Source organism: Myotis yumanensis, unplaced genomic scaffold, assembly GCF_028538775.1.
Source record: "Myotis yumanensis isolate MYYU_CA2020_CCGP unplaced genomic scaffold, mMyoYum1.0.hap1 SCAF_4, whole genome shotgun sequence".
Taxonomy (NCBI): Eukaryota; Metazoa; Chordata; class Mammalia; order Chiroptera; family Vespertilionidae; genus Myotis; species Myotis yumanensis.
In genome coordinates, this window is record NW_027223755.1 from 50391304 (window position 1) to 50406526 (window position 15223).

The 15223-nt window shown below is 38.6% G+C and overlaps 1 protein-coding gene across 1 annotated transcript in view; it reads left to right on the forward strand.

Moving 5' to 3' along the window:
• ADGRV1 (adhesion G protein-coupled receptor V1) overlaps positions 1 to 15223 on the forward strand; it is a 451408-nt gene that overhangs the window by 379078 nt on the left and 57107 nt on the right. The gene's annotated exons all lie outside the window — the stretch shown is intronic.

Genomic DNA, 15223 nt, shown 5'->3' on the forward strand with positions numbered 1-15223 from the left:
AGCATTTTGTGTATATTATCTCTATTTTTTACAAGAGTCCTGTGAAGCAGGTATTATTATTTCTATAGTCAGATAAGAAAGTCAAAGAAATGAGAGGCACAGAAAAGTGTCCAAGTTTGTAGTTGGCATCAGAGCCACAGGCGACTCTCCAGCTCTCCAGCGCTGCCATCCCTGCAGGCACCAATACCATTTTGTTATAAAATGTTCATCGAGAAAAATGACATGTAAACATTGAATTAAACCTGGAGAACTCTCATTTCATAAAAGTAGTAGACTCCTTTCCCCAGAAAGAATTTGAAGTGATCTGGCGGGCACATTATTCCTTCCTCTTCTGATTTCCAAGAAAGACCGCCCCCTCTTTATGGTGCTAAAGCATCCCTAGTTGTCCTCCTCATTCTCATATGTAGTGCAGGCGTAATTATAACACTTAACTTTATAGAACTGTTGGAAGGATTAAAAGTGAATTCACAGAAGGTCTTTAGTTCACTCTCTGGGATGTACTCAGCACTGAGTATGTGTTGGTATTTCTATTAGCATACCTCTTTTTCTTATCCCTTCATTGACGGTTTAATATAACTTTTATTTCAGACAGGAATTACAAGATGAAATGAAACAATGAAGAAACAGTATTATAGAAATAGCATAACTCTTTTCATATGTGCAGAATACAATCAGATATGTAATTCTTTTGTCCTATATGCATCCTAAATATCTCTCAAATATGCCTCCCTCCTCCTTTCTTCATGATTATGCCTGGTGTGTTAATCAGCTCGAGCTGCCATGACGAAATACCACAGACTGGATGGCTTAAACAACTGAAGTGCAAACCTCACAGTTGGCCGCTGAGAAGTCCCCACAGTCTGGTTGCCACCAGTTCAGTTCCTGATGAGGGCCCTCTTCCTGGCTGGCAGGGGGCCTCTTCTCCCTGGGTCTTCACGTGGTAAAGAGAGAGTGCAGGGGGTTGGGGTCGGGTAGTTCTCTCCTGTCTCTTCTTATAAGGGTGCTCATCCCATCATGAGACTCCACCCTTGTGACCTAATTGCCTTTCAAAGTCCCCTTCCCCAAATATCCTCTTTCTTTCTTCAGCTATACTGAACTAGTGCTGTTGCCTAAAGGTGACATGATTTCTGATAAGCCTGGACTTAAATAACATAACTGAATCCACTCTTGCTTGCTGAATTTATCCACAAGTGTATGGTCAGGGAGGAGAAGGAATGGAATTGAAACTCATTTCCATCTGAATAGCTATTGTGAAAAGGTTTCAGTGGGGTGTTAGTTGAAGATACAATCAGTATGGTATACTGTATGGTATACTTTTAAAACCAGGAGCATTGCTATGCAGGCACATTGCACACGTTTTGAACTTCAGTGCAGTTAGCATATCTCGTTGATGTGTGCCATGCCTGTTTGAACCAGCAAATCAGTGAAACCTTCCCCAATGTTTATAATTTTTGCACACAGGCGAAGTGAGTTTCTCATATATTTCCTTGGCAGTTTTTCTTAATAAAAGTTTACATTTTGATTTTCCTGGCATAATTCATTCTTTAAAAAAAAATTCTCCTCAAATTCTTCTTTATGTATCCTGGAAAAATGACCGATGAGCCATTACCTTCCTTTGAAAGCTATGTAAAACAATTATTCAGGTGTATTGCTTTGAACTAAGAGCAATTCTTTTTTTTTAGTGGATGACTGAAATCTTCCAATTCACTCTTGACTAATGAAATCACAGTTTCTTTTTTCAATATATTTTTATTGATTTTAGAGAGAGGAAAGGAGAGGGATAGAGAGAAACATCGATCGGCTGCCTCCTACACACCCCCCACTGGGGATCGAGCCCACAGCTTGGGCATGTGCCCTGACCGGGAATCAAACTGTGACCGGTTTCATGGTCCGACGCTCAACCACTGAGTTACACCAGCCGGACATAATTTCTTATTTTTTTAAATGTGCCTCGCTAAAGTGTGTATTCAGACAATTTCTAAAGAATGTAAATAAAATCTGACTAGCAAGTAGAAAACTCAGTTTTTAAAGGCTGTTTTATCTTAGAATACCTATGACATTGAAACACTACATCCCCACTTTGTCCTGGTCTGTGAGCCATCTGTCAACATGGTGGTCCTGTAACACACCAGTACACCATGGCTCCCTCTAATCAGCCAAATCCCAAATTCTTAGGTGTAAATTTCATTCTTGATTTGCAACTTATTTCATCTTATTTATTGCCATTCTCATTATTTACAGATACTTTCAATTTATGATTTAGTGCCTACACAGTTACTTTTTTAAAAATATAGTCACGGAATAATATTTGATCACACTTTAATTAATCAACTGGTACAATATTAAAGATCCAGAAATTAGGGGAAATAGGTTTGCTAAGGACTAGGAAAATAGGAAGTGGGGACAGGTAATCTGGAAATATAGCAATTGTATCATAACATTTTTTAAATGTATACTTTGCACAATGCCTGTGAACACAATGCCCATACACAATGTTTTACATATTATAAAACTCAGAAAGCTGAATAAAAGAAAATGAAATTTTTCCTGGCTGGTGTGGCTCAGTGGTTGAGCTTTGACCTATGAACCAGGAAGTCATGTCTTGATTCCCAGTCAGGGCACATGCCCAGGTTGTGGGCTCGATACCCAGTAGGGGTGTGCAGGAGGCAGCCAGTCAATGTTTCTCTCTCATCATTGATGTTTCTATCTCCCTCTCCCTTCCTCTTTGAAATGTCTTTTCATATATATAAAATGACATTTTTATAAGTTATTTCCTTGAAGAAAAGTACACCATATCGAAGGTGAAGATCTTTTCATAGAACTGCTCTTTCACTTGCCTTCACATAACTGAAAGAGCCTGCCTCATAAGAGTTCACTTTTTTCTGACAACCAGCTGCAAGAGGCCACTCCTTCCAACTAATAGGATGTCAGAATATTTTTCCTGTTTTTGAATCTATGCTTTTTGCTTACACCACCCTTTTCCTATGGGTGTTAGCCTGGTTACCATTTCGCATGCTGTTCTCCCTTTCTGGGTCACCGTTTCCCTCCCCACATCTCTCTCTGAGCACAACTTCTGTCTGTCCTCCTCTCCCTGCCCTAACTCCCACTGGTCTTTATTGTCACTGTGACTGCCCTTCCCTCCACCCTGGGATTGTTTAACGTGCTCCCTCGATTTCCTCGCCACTTGGCTCCCTCGTTAAGCATTTTGCCAATCATCGGTCCTGTCAATGCCTACACCTTTCTTCTGTTCAGCAGCCAATTTGCACTGCTCTGTAACAGATACTAATTTATTCTAAGTAACCTTTAACTGGGCCATCTCTGCATCTCAGAAATCCTTTGGATTATCTTTAATTGATTCTTGAGTAATCTCTGAAACAAATTCCACTGCCCTTAAGTCTTGTGCATAATACATTTCATTCTCACTTTTTATATAATTGTGAAACAACTTGTTGTTTACTTCACTCAACTCTCCTTATTTTTATATGCTCATTTCTCTTTGTCGTCTCCCTTCTTTGCCACCTTTCCTCCTATTTCAGATAAGGAGGTAAATAACTCATTCTCACCAGAGCCAACTCTCGCAATTGTGCCCTTCTAGTTTCCTTCTCTTAAAACGTGTTTCATTCAATTTTACACGATTGCCTTCCGTCTTAAATTTCTCTCCTCTGTCTTGTTCATATATAGAGAGTGCCTCAAAGTGCTTGTTCATAATGCTGCTGCCTTATTATTTCCTGCCTCTCTCCTTCACCAACAAACTTCTTGAAGAATAGTCCATATGAACTGGCTGAACTCATCACCTTCTGTTCATTGCTAAAGCTTGAGAGTACCTTGCTTATCTTCTTTCATTCATTACCTATAACTTTGGACACCAAATCGACCTTATCCTTAAACTCTTCTGCATAAATCAGCACCTTTCTTTGAATAGTCTGTCTCCCTTGTTTTTTATGATACTCTCTTCTATTTATTTTCCTGCAAAATCCAAGGCCATGCCACATTCTTCCTGTGACTCAACTCTGGAGTATCTGTGTTTTTCAGGAATTGCCTTTGTCTTTTTCAAATCATAGTGGTAATTTTCAAATCTATCAACTTGAGTCCAACTTCTCTCCTCAACTTCTTTTCTATCCTACCTTGTCCTCAGGAAGTACAAAATTTGTCATCAACTTGGCTCCTCTATCTGTCCCAGTTGCTCTGAGACTGTATTATTTTCTCTCCCTTTCTTCTCTTCTTCCTGTTAATCCTTTTTCTATTTTCCTAACCTTGGAGCTAGTGTAATTTCTTTTACTCCACCATTATAGACATTCAGGTCAGTAGTGGTCAAAAATGACCATCAAAATCACACTTCCAGAAATTATGGTTTGATGAGTCACTCTATAGACATACTGATTTAGAATACCCAGTGTTGAAGTCCCAATGTCGGTATAGTTTTAAAATCTCTCATTGTTTTCTGATTTGGGGTACTATGGTAGATTCTATTTCTGTAATATTCCTGTGTCCATCCCCTTCTTCTCTGCCATTCCCTTGCTTCAAGTTTTCATTATCTCTCATTTTGACTGGTATCCCTGCCTCCAACAATCTCTCCACGATTTACTTTCCTATGAAATTAAAGCTCTGTTTTGATTAGAACACACCTTTCTCTGAAATTTTATTTTATTATTTTTTAATATATTTTTATTAACTTCAGAGAGGAAGGGAGAGGGAGAGAGAGATAGAAACATCAATGAGAGAGAATCATTGATTGGCTGCTTCCTGCATGCCCCCTACAGGGGATCAAGCCTGCAACCTGGGTATGTGCCCTTAACTGGATGCTCTATCCACTGAGCCAAACCAGCTAGGGCTTCTCAGAAATTTTAAATGGCTTTCCATTTCCTATAAAATAATCCTATATTATCTACCCTTGCTCTCCAGATCTCTTCATGACCTAGTGTTACAAATATGCTTCTCATTATTTACCTTCATGGACCTTTAACTTCAATCAAAAGGAATAATTTACACTAATTAATGCATTTGCCCTTTTGCCTCTATGTATGCTACTCCTACCTCCCTAAACTCAAAATTTACATGTTCAATATAGCTCATCTTCAAGACTCAGCTGAAATTTCTTATTCCTCACAAAGGTCTAACTCAGCTGTGGGCAAACTATGGCCCGCGGGCCGGATCCAGCCCGTTTGAAATGAATAAAACTAAAAAAAAAAAAAAGACGTACCCTTTTATGTAATGATGTTTACTTTGAATTTATATTAGTTCACACAAACACTCCATCCATGCTTTTGTTCCAGCCCTCCGGTCCAGTTTAAAAACCCATTGTGGCCCTCGAGTCAAAAAGTTTGCCCACCCCTGCTCTAACTGATACACTGACAGAAAGTAACTGCCGTTTTCCTTAAATTTTTATATAACTTGATTTTTCCTGGTATTTATCTTCTACCTTTTATTATAGTGCATGTATGTATATATATAGATATATACACATATATAATAGTATATATCTACATATATAAAAGCCTAATATATACACACACACACACAGTCACGCACACTCTAGAGGCCCGGTGCACAAAATTCATGCACAGGTAGGTCCCTAGGCCTGGCCAGCAATCAGGGCCGATTGGGACCTTCTAGTTGCCTACCAGGGCCTCCCTTCCCCTGCTGCTGGAAGCCGGCAGGGGCCTTCCTTCATTCCACGCCACCCCCTGGTGGTCAGTGCACATCATAGCAAGTGATTGAACTTCCGGTCTCCCAGTCAAACTCACAAGGGTACACTTTGCATATTAGCCATATATATATGAAATATTTGAAAGGAAAGGAAATTCATATGTAACTCATCCTTTTAACTATTACTAGTACATTTTAGCTAGTACATTTTTATGCTTGCTAATGAAATATATTTCTTGACTATAAAGCAATAGCCAAAGTTTATATAAATCTGTTCTAAGTGTTCTACATTTCAACCATTAAGTCCTCACTGAGTCTACAAAGCCTTATTTGGGAGGTGCTAATATTATTCTCATTGTACAGATGAGTAAATTGTGTCTCAGAGCAGTTAAGTACCTCACCAAGGTCACACAGCTGGCAAATGGTCGTCAAGTAATCTGGCTCAAGTCCATGCCGATAACTACTCTACTATTCTGCCTTTTTTTCCTTTTTATGAATAAATCCCACTCAGTCAACCCCAAATGCATGCTTTTTTAAAAATGTAATTGGCTGAATGCCCATATTTAAAATATATTTTTTCCTTTTAATTGAATTTGACAGAAACAAATTATAAAATTTAGTATAAATAACCTTCAGGAAAGAAAATGATATGATTTATAACTAGTATGCACCAACTTTAAGAAAGAAGTAGAAATTGGGTCATAGGAAAGAATAAAAGTATTGAAGAGCAATTTAAAGCCTACTTGTACAGTGTGATAAAGAGTATAAATCAGTGTGGTTGTAAATTAACAAGTTATCGAAATGAACAATATTTGATCTTTGCATTCACTTAATTGTACAGTTTCCAAGTGTGGTGATTTCTCTCCATCATCTCCCGGCCCATTCAATGTAATGCCAGAGTATTTGCAAATAAATACTTAATCTGTAGTTATAGTAAAGCTGCTTTGCCACCATGAAAAGAAAATGTGTATTCTTACAAATGTGTTTCACAAACTTTTAACAAAATCAACTTCATTGGTTTTTAAAAAAAGAAAGAAAATAGAAACCAACAAAATGTAGAAATATCTGTCCAGCCTATATTAAAGATAGAATTAAATAGTACAAGTAGCTCCATTGGGGAGGCTTGGGAGACACAGTGACTATGAAAGTCTATGGCTGGTCATTCATTAGCCTTACTTACCAACGCCAAACCCACCCCATGGTACCTAGCGCTAAATAAAATTCCAGCGAGATAGAGGGGGGGCGGGTAGAGGGGGGGAGAGAGAAGAAAGAGGAGGTGGAAGAGGAAGAGGAGAGGAGAGGAAAGGTAGGGAAAGGGAAAGGGAAGGAATTTTGAACCTAGGACAAAAATAATCTACCTTATATATGACACCTGTGAAACAGTCTGGCAATTAATAATTTTAACTCCACATGAAACAAATTATAAAATTTGGAATTAAAATCTCACATGTTAAAGTCTATATATGACATTGACAGATACAAAAAGAAAATTTTAAAGGTGTATCATTGGGTACAAATTAGTAATATACAAATATTATCAATATAGATATTATTTTTTTGGACAGCTGCCTTCTCCCTAGATCCTCCATATAGCATTCAGTCTGAGGATTGCCTTTCTTAACACAATGGTTTCCCCTGATTTTCTCTGTGAGGGCTTGGTCCAAGGTGGTCAGTAAGAATGAGCTAAATAAGATATTAGTTTACTCCCATATGGGTAAAAGTCCCTGCCCCACCTCTGGTACTGTGCCATTGTTTAAATGGATAATGATAAGTCTTTAAAAACACAGACATTGGATCCCTTTATGGTCTGTTATTGTTGTACATGCCAAAAAACAACTCTGTAGGTGGGTTTGGTATTAACTTTCTCTATTTACAAATAAAGTTATTTAATAACAGAGACCATGTAATATATCCAAAGCTTTTAGGAATTATACACGTGACATTATTTTTATGATCAAACAATGCCTTGATATTCTGACAGCTGATGAGAGAAGAAATGCAATTAATCCATTAACAGAGAAGAACCAAAATGTTTAACTCAAATAAATTTTTTAAAAATAGTAACATACCAAAGAAAATTAAAATAAAAATTTTAATTGGTGGTACAGTTTTGTAATGTGATGGCTAGAGAACCAAATTAAAGAAAGAAAATAAGCATTCAGGTCAACTGGCATTTATCCAGATTTGAGGATGGAGGGTCTACCAGAAAACAGTTCTCGGAACTAACGTATATAACACACTGTGAAAATAGTTTCTTGCACACATAGAGTTTCTTTGGTGTTAATTTTTATGAGTCATTGTGTCCAAATTGACTCAAGACTTCATTGTTGAATTTGAGCCTGATAAATCTTAATGATTGCAATGTAATGTCTTACCGAACTATAAAATTAGAACTGGCTATTCATGGCCAAAAACACAGTAACCTAATTCTCAAAAATAATGAGGCATCTAGTAAGATGCAAAATATAGATGTAGGCAGGTTGAAAGATGCATTGTACACTTTCATTGTATTACAAAAGGCTAAGTGTGTTGGGAGCTGCTGCTAGGTGCCTGGGCATGCCTAGGGATGAGTGTTTTGAACTCTTTAATGGCTGAGTAACTAACTGGTAATGTAGTTAGAAAAAGTAGGTTAAACCAGTCTTCCATCATTAGTTGGCTGACTTCCTGTATGTTTTAGAGCTCCTATCTTCTAAAAACTTTTGCCATAATGTCATTTTATGAAACATTTATTAAATGTGTAGAAAATTACTATGTTGGCTGTGAACCCAATTAATAATTTTCCTTCCCATCGTTCCAAGACATTTTTCCTCACAAGAAGAAATCAGACTATTTAACCTTTTACTTAAGAATCACAGACATATTTGACCGCGCCACACATATACCCCATCCCCAGCAGGATGGCATCTGGCATCTTTGAAGTACATGGCTCAAATGGAATTATTCTAATAATAGTTCGTGCAAGGTCCCTGTGGGTATGTCTCATCTAACTTGATTATTCTCCTTAGATTCAAAATTATAGCCTGAAAATTGAAAATTATATATACTTTTGCAAGGCAAGACCATAATTCTAGGCTTGTACCATTTATTTTCAATCCCAACAAATCACACTTAAAGTAGGCCTGACAACTGGACTGTCCTTTAGCATTCAGGTGACCCCTAAGTCAGCTGTTGACAAAGTACTGCTATTTAAATTTTCAGCAGACTTTGAGACTCCTTTGAGAACTTGCTCATGTTCTTCCTCTTTTCCCCTGGAAAAGATACTGTAGGCCAATATTGACTCTCTTTTGCGCCTCTGATCCTCGCCTGTACAGATCATTCAAAATCTCCTTCCTATATTAGGATTAGGGTCAGTACATGTAAGAAGGTGATAGGTTGTTTACTGTACCAACCTGATGTCTAAGATAGCCTACAATATCCTATTTAAATTACCTTCTAGAGCTGAGATTTACAAATTGTAGGTCACAACATAATGATGAGCCTCCTTGCCAGCTTTTTAAAGTGGGATGAGATGGGACGGGATGGAATAGAATATAGAATATAGAATATAGAATATAGAATATAGAATATAGAATATAGAATATAGAATATAGAATATAGAATATGGAATATGGAATATAGAATAGAAGAGATGAGAAGAAAATATCAAAGGGAGAGAGAGGGGAATAGAAGACACTGATAGGTCCATGTGAAATAGGTTTGTCAGGAACTTCTCAGTGACAATCTGGATGTGATGGAGTCTGTACACTGAAAGCAACCCTCCTCCCAGTGTGATCTTCAGATTACATCAGGTGAACAGAAGGTCCTAAAACCAAGTAAGTTTGGGAAATTTAGGTACAAAAAAAGTTAAACATGTTCCTTTATTGTGTGATATTTTGGCACTTCAAATGCAAGGGAAGCTATCTGTAGCCATGCACTATTTTCCTAACTTGACTAAAGTCATGATGTTGATGAGAACGAAGGTGATGGCAAGGTGAGGCTTAGTAAGCATGTGCTTTGTTCTAGGCTCTGTGCTGACTGCTTTCTTTGTGTGGTCCCCCAACCCCCTACCCCGCCCATTTGTGCAGCGTATGATGAATAATGAGCCATGGGATCAATCTATGTGGATGGTGGCACGAGGACTTAGAAGGCAGAGGAAGATTACTAAATTCAGTTTTGGATTAACTCAATTTGAAATGCTTTGGAGAGCTCCAGGCTTATAGCCTTAAAGTACTCATTGAAAGATGACTCTTCTATGCTACTGTACACCTGAAACTAATATAATATTGAACACAAACTATAATTGAAAAATAAAAAGATAATAAAACAATTTTAAATTTTTTTAAAGGAAGAAGGTGACTCTAGAGATTATGAACTTAGTAAGGATGGCTAAATCAAATGAAGAAGCTGGCGTGTAATGGACAGTTGAGACCTACAAAGTCTAGCCTGCTGCAACAGACATTTGCAACTGTATCTTGAGACAGGAGCCACAGGAGTGAGAGTGGGTTCTCTTCTCCAAGAGTGTTTTAAGAGCTCTTTGGGGAATGTGTTTGAAGTACTGAGGAGAAAAAAATTCTAAAATTGGAACCAAGGATAGGTCTAGTGACCAAAACTTAAGAATGAGGTAAATAGGTAAATGAAGTATGGAGTGTTTCTTTGAACAATTTGCAGATCAATCCATAAGTTTGTTCTCTGTTCCCACGGTATGTTAATGAGGATTCAGCAGTTCTGTGAAATATGTGCCCCGTTGTCTTCTTCTATGACTTTAGGTTTACTTTCTGAGAACACTGGTGGGATTAGTGTTAAGAAAGCGTAAGAACACAATATTTTCTTTCCAAGAAATGGGTCAGATCAATGAAACTTCGTTGCCTCTAAGTATCTTAATTTTGAGCCATATTTTAAAAATAAAACATTTGGTAATCTTTTTTTATTCAATTACCTTTTCTTCTAATTTAAAATAATGCATGCCTATTGTTATAAATAGACCCTAAATATCTTAAATCCACATTATTTCACAGATGTGTGTCCTTGTTTTACTTTGCTGAGTTTGTTTGCGTGGCACATCCAAACTGTTAGAATCAGAAGGTCGGGGAGGTAAAATGAAAACAAGTACTTTAGAAGATTGTAAACACAGAATAAATTTCAGCCTCATGTAAATGAGGTGTGATTTCCATAATAAAGCCATTGTTGTTGTCACTGGTATGCAGCAATAAACACCAAGGCTGCAATTACAAAGAAAAGAGATAATACAGTGCCATATTTCCTTTAAAAATAGCAATTAAAATCATTGGAATCATATTTTCTACTAAAAATATAAAGAGATTTTATGTATTCTCAGTGGACTTTACAAACTACCATAAGTAGACTTTCTTAATGAGAGTAAGTATTAAATGACACATCCACTTGTAGTTTTTTTCTTTCCACAAGTAATTTCTTTCACTAAAAACTTTTCAAACTGCTTTGTTTTTCACAGTAGCGACTCCTTGCTAATTTAAGTAATTTCACATTAGTGAGTCCTTGTTAAATACTTTGCGGATTTGATTTTTTTTTTTTTCTCAACATAATCTTGATAGGTATGCCTTTTGGGCCATAGTCTTTTGTGTTTTTTAATTGTAGTAAAATATAAATAACAAAATTTATCATTTTAACCATTTTTAAGTGCACCATTCAGTGGCACTAAGTACATTCACAATGCTGTGCAACCATCATTTCTATCCATCTTCAGAACATTTTTATCATCCCAAACAAACTCTACCCATTAAGCAATAACTCCCAATCCCCAACACAGCCCCTGCTAACCTCTGTTCTACTTTCTGGCACCTCATATAAGTGGGATCATACAATATTTGACCTTTTGTGTCTGGCTTATTTTACTTAACAAATGTCTTCAAGGTTCATCCATGTTGCAGCATATGTCAGAATTTTATTCTTTTTTAAGGCTGAGTAATATTCCATTGTTCCATAAATATCCCACTTTCCGTGATGCATACTGGGTTGTTTTTACCTTTTGGCTACTGTCAATAATGCTGCCATGAACATTGGTATTCAAGTCTCTGTTTGAATCCCTGCTTTCAGTTGTTTTGAGTATATATCTAGAAGTGTAATTGCCAGATTAGATGGTAATTTTATGTTGAACATTTTGAAGAATCACCAGTTTTCCACAGCAGCAGTACTATTTTACATAACCACCCAACAACACACAAGGGGTCTAATTGCTCCACATTTTTGCCAACATTTGTAAATTTCTAGTTTTTTTGGCAATAGCCACCCTAGTAGCTATCTCATTGTAGTTTTGATTTTCATGGCCCTAATGATTAGTGATGATGATCATCTTTTCACGTGTTCATTGGCCATTGTATATCTTCTTCTTGGAAGAAATTTCTGTGCAAATCCTTTGCCCATTTTCAGATTGGCTTGTCTGTGTTCTGTTGTCAAATTGTAGGAGTTCTTTACATATCCTGGGTAACATAGTCTTTCATATAAATACCCTTATTCCTGGGCCTACTGTGTTTTTAGGGCTTCCTTTATTGAGCTCATTAAAATGATTTTGTTTCTCAACTAATTCATCTTTAAACATGCTTCCAACGCTGCCAATTATAAATGCCTGCTTTGGTAAGCATTGACCTATATGGACAACCAAAAAGTAGTTCACCAAATCTGAAATGTCAGTTTAGAAAATATGAAAGTAAAATTATTTATATAAAACAGAACATTATCTTTCAGTTTGCCAAATGGAATTCAGGTAGCTGTTAAAAATCATGCCCCCTCTCACCTTCACCACCATCAGCCATTGCAAACACCCTTCTCCTTTTGGTCATTGTGCCTCTCGGCCCCACAGAGGCTGAAAGGTGCCTCCTAGATAGATCAGCCTTAAAGTGAATGAAGTTTAGGTTTCAGGGCCTCTTCCTTGCAGGGGCCCCTTTAAAGAAATATCTAATTATGCCTTTTAATGTATGTATTTTAAAGAAGCTTCCCCACGTTTTATAAACTTCAGGCTCACAAAATCTGAAAGTACCTCTGGATATGTGTCTTCCATTTGAAATCCTGTCTTATTTGCTGTTGAACTGCCAAAAACCAGCCTGGGGACTATAGTTCAATGTACTGAGTTATTCCTGACTGGCTTTCTTCTTTGCAGAGTTTCTAATCTGGGGTGCCAAGCCCCCACACTTTTCATCAGAGTTCCAGAAACACCTGGGTGATTCTAGTGAGCCTGTCCGCTCCCAGCTCCCCTGCTGAGCTTTGGCAGCACACAGCACTTGTTTGGCTCTGGGCACTTAGGAGAATATGCAGGCCAGTTTTTGAAAATTTGGTGCCTAGTTGTTCATGCAAAATATGCATGTCCTTTTGGACTCTGCACAGAGCCATAAATAAAATGTACTTACACAGTGGGAGCAAAGAAGGCAATTGCCAGACCTAATACCTAACCTCGGAAAATTTTCATGAGCATAGCTTAGGCAGTTTCCTAAATATTGGTGGTATCTTGTTAAAAGTAAAAATGAGCCTCTGGCCCCTTATGAAATGTATGATTTTATAAAGCAAAAATTAAGTTTTTTAACAATTAAATAAATCCTAATATATTCTCCTATCTACACTAATAAAAGAGAAACATGCTAATTAGCGTACGACCGCTACCCTTCCCATTGGCTAATCAGCATATCCTTATGCAAATTAACTGTCAGCCAAGATGGCGGCTGGCAGCCATGCACTGAAGCGAACAGGGAGGTTTGCTTGCTCCAGTGACTGCGGACTCCAACATTCCCCGCCTAACTTGCCGGCCTCTCAGCTGCAACTCTAAGCAACTATGTTGCAAATATAGAAGCTAAACAAAACCCCAGAAACCAGCTGATGGGCTTCAGCCAGCCTGACCGCAACATTGTATCCAAGTTTTCAGCAGCGAGGCCTCAGAGCTAAAACTGGCTCAGAATAGAAAAAAAGAAAAAGAAAAAAAGGAGCGGTTGGGAGCTTCAGTGACCCACCAGCCGGAAAACGGCCCTCAGCCCCTCACCCAGACTGGCCAGGCACCCCAGTGGGGACCCCCACCCTGATCCAGTACACCCTTCAGGGCAAACCAGCCGGCCCCCACCCGTGCACCAGGCCTCTATTCTATATAGTAAAAGGGTAATATGCCTCCCGGCACCGGGATCAGCGGAGCAGCGAGGCTCCCGGCACCCGGATCAGCGTGACAGGGGGCAGCACCCAAACCCCCTGATCGCCCTGCGGCTCTGTGTGTGACAGGGGGCAGGGCCACAACCTCCCTATCCGCTCTGCTCTGTTCGTGACAGGGGAAGGCGCCCCAACCCCCTGATCAGCCCTGCTCTGTGCCTGATAGGGCGGAGCTCCCCAATCCCCTGATCGCCCTGCGGCTCTGTGTGTGACAGGGGGGAGCTCCCCAATCCCCTGATCACCCTGCTCTGTGTGTGACAGGGTGCGGCACCCCAACCCCCCCCCCCCCCCCCCAGGCCCTGCTCTGTGTGTGACAGGGTAGAGCCATAACCTCTCCATCGGCCATGCCCTGAGTGTGACAGTGGCGGCACCCCAACCAGTTTTCTTAACAACAAAGAAGGGGGTTACAAAAATGGAAAGGGAGAACATTAGAATTAACCCAGTAGTGTTATATTGGAATGGGAAGTATTGGTGTGAACTAACTTTCAATATGAAGAGATAGATAAAGAAATACCGTACCAACCTGATGTCTAAGATAGCCTACAAGTGTCTGAGTCACGAAAGCCAAAGACACACTGAGGAACTATTTGAGGTTAAAGGAGGGACTACAGAAACCTGTCAGCTGGGTTCTTCTCCTACAAAGGGAGCTACTGGCATAATTGGCAGATATTGAATAGGATCTGGGGATGGTGGTAACATACCAATGTTAATGTCCTGATTTGATAGTTGTATTGTGTTTATGTAGGAGAATGTTTTTGTAGAAAATACACATTAAAGTATGACAGAGGGTGATGATGAAGGATCAGGTTGGCAACTTTCAAATGATTTGGGGAAAAAACCTCTGTTGTCATTCTATACTTGCAACTGTTCTTTAATTTTGGTATTGTTTCAAAATAAAATCTAAAAGTTGCTACAGTTGTATTTAGCTGTTCTAACTTCTCCAGTACATGTGGATTGTAGGTGTTAATGGATGATGGGGGGTATATATGGACTTTCAGGTCTGTCGTGGTGCGGTCCAGAGTGAAGTCTTTTAAACAACTTGAAAATGTGTTCATTTGCAGCTGCAAAAATCTGATTCACTGTCCAAGGCTTGTATAGCTTGTTACTTAAATATTAAAATCTCCTCTTTAAAGTTATTATTCTAAAGCCCAAATATCAAAAACAAGTGGGACGGATAATCAAGCCCATCGGTCCTGAAGAAATCTGTTCTGAAAAATATTGAAAAAAGTGCACCTGAGAGTGGTGGGTGGGATAAGCATTATGCTGACAGGAGTGAATCCCGTCACCACATCTCTGCTCTTAACCCTGGCTAGAAAGTTCAGGGTCTTCTCAGTCAGAAAAAAAAAAAAAAACCTTTCCATACACACAAACATGTTTGTATGTCATTTTTGTTTTGAAATGTCGAGTTGGACTACACTCATTTCAAGGGCACACTGAT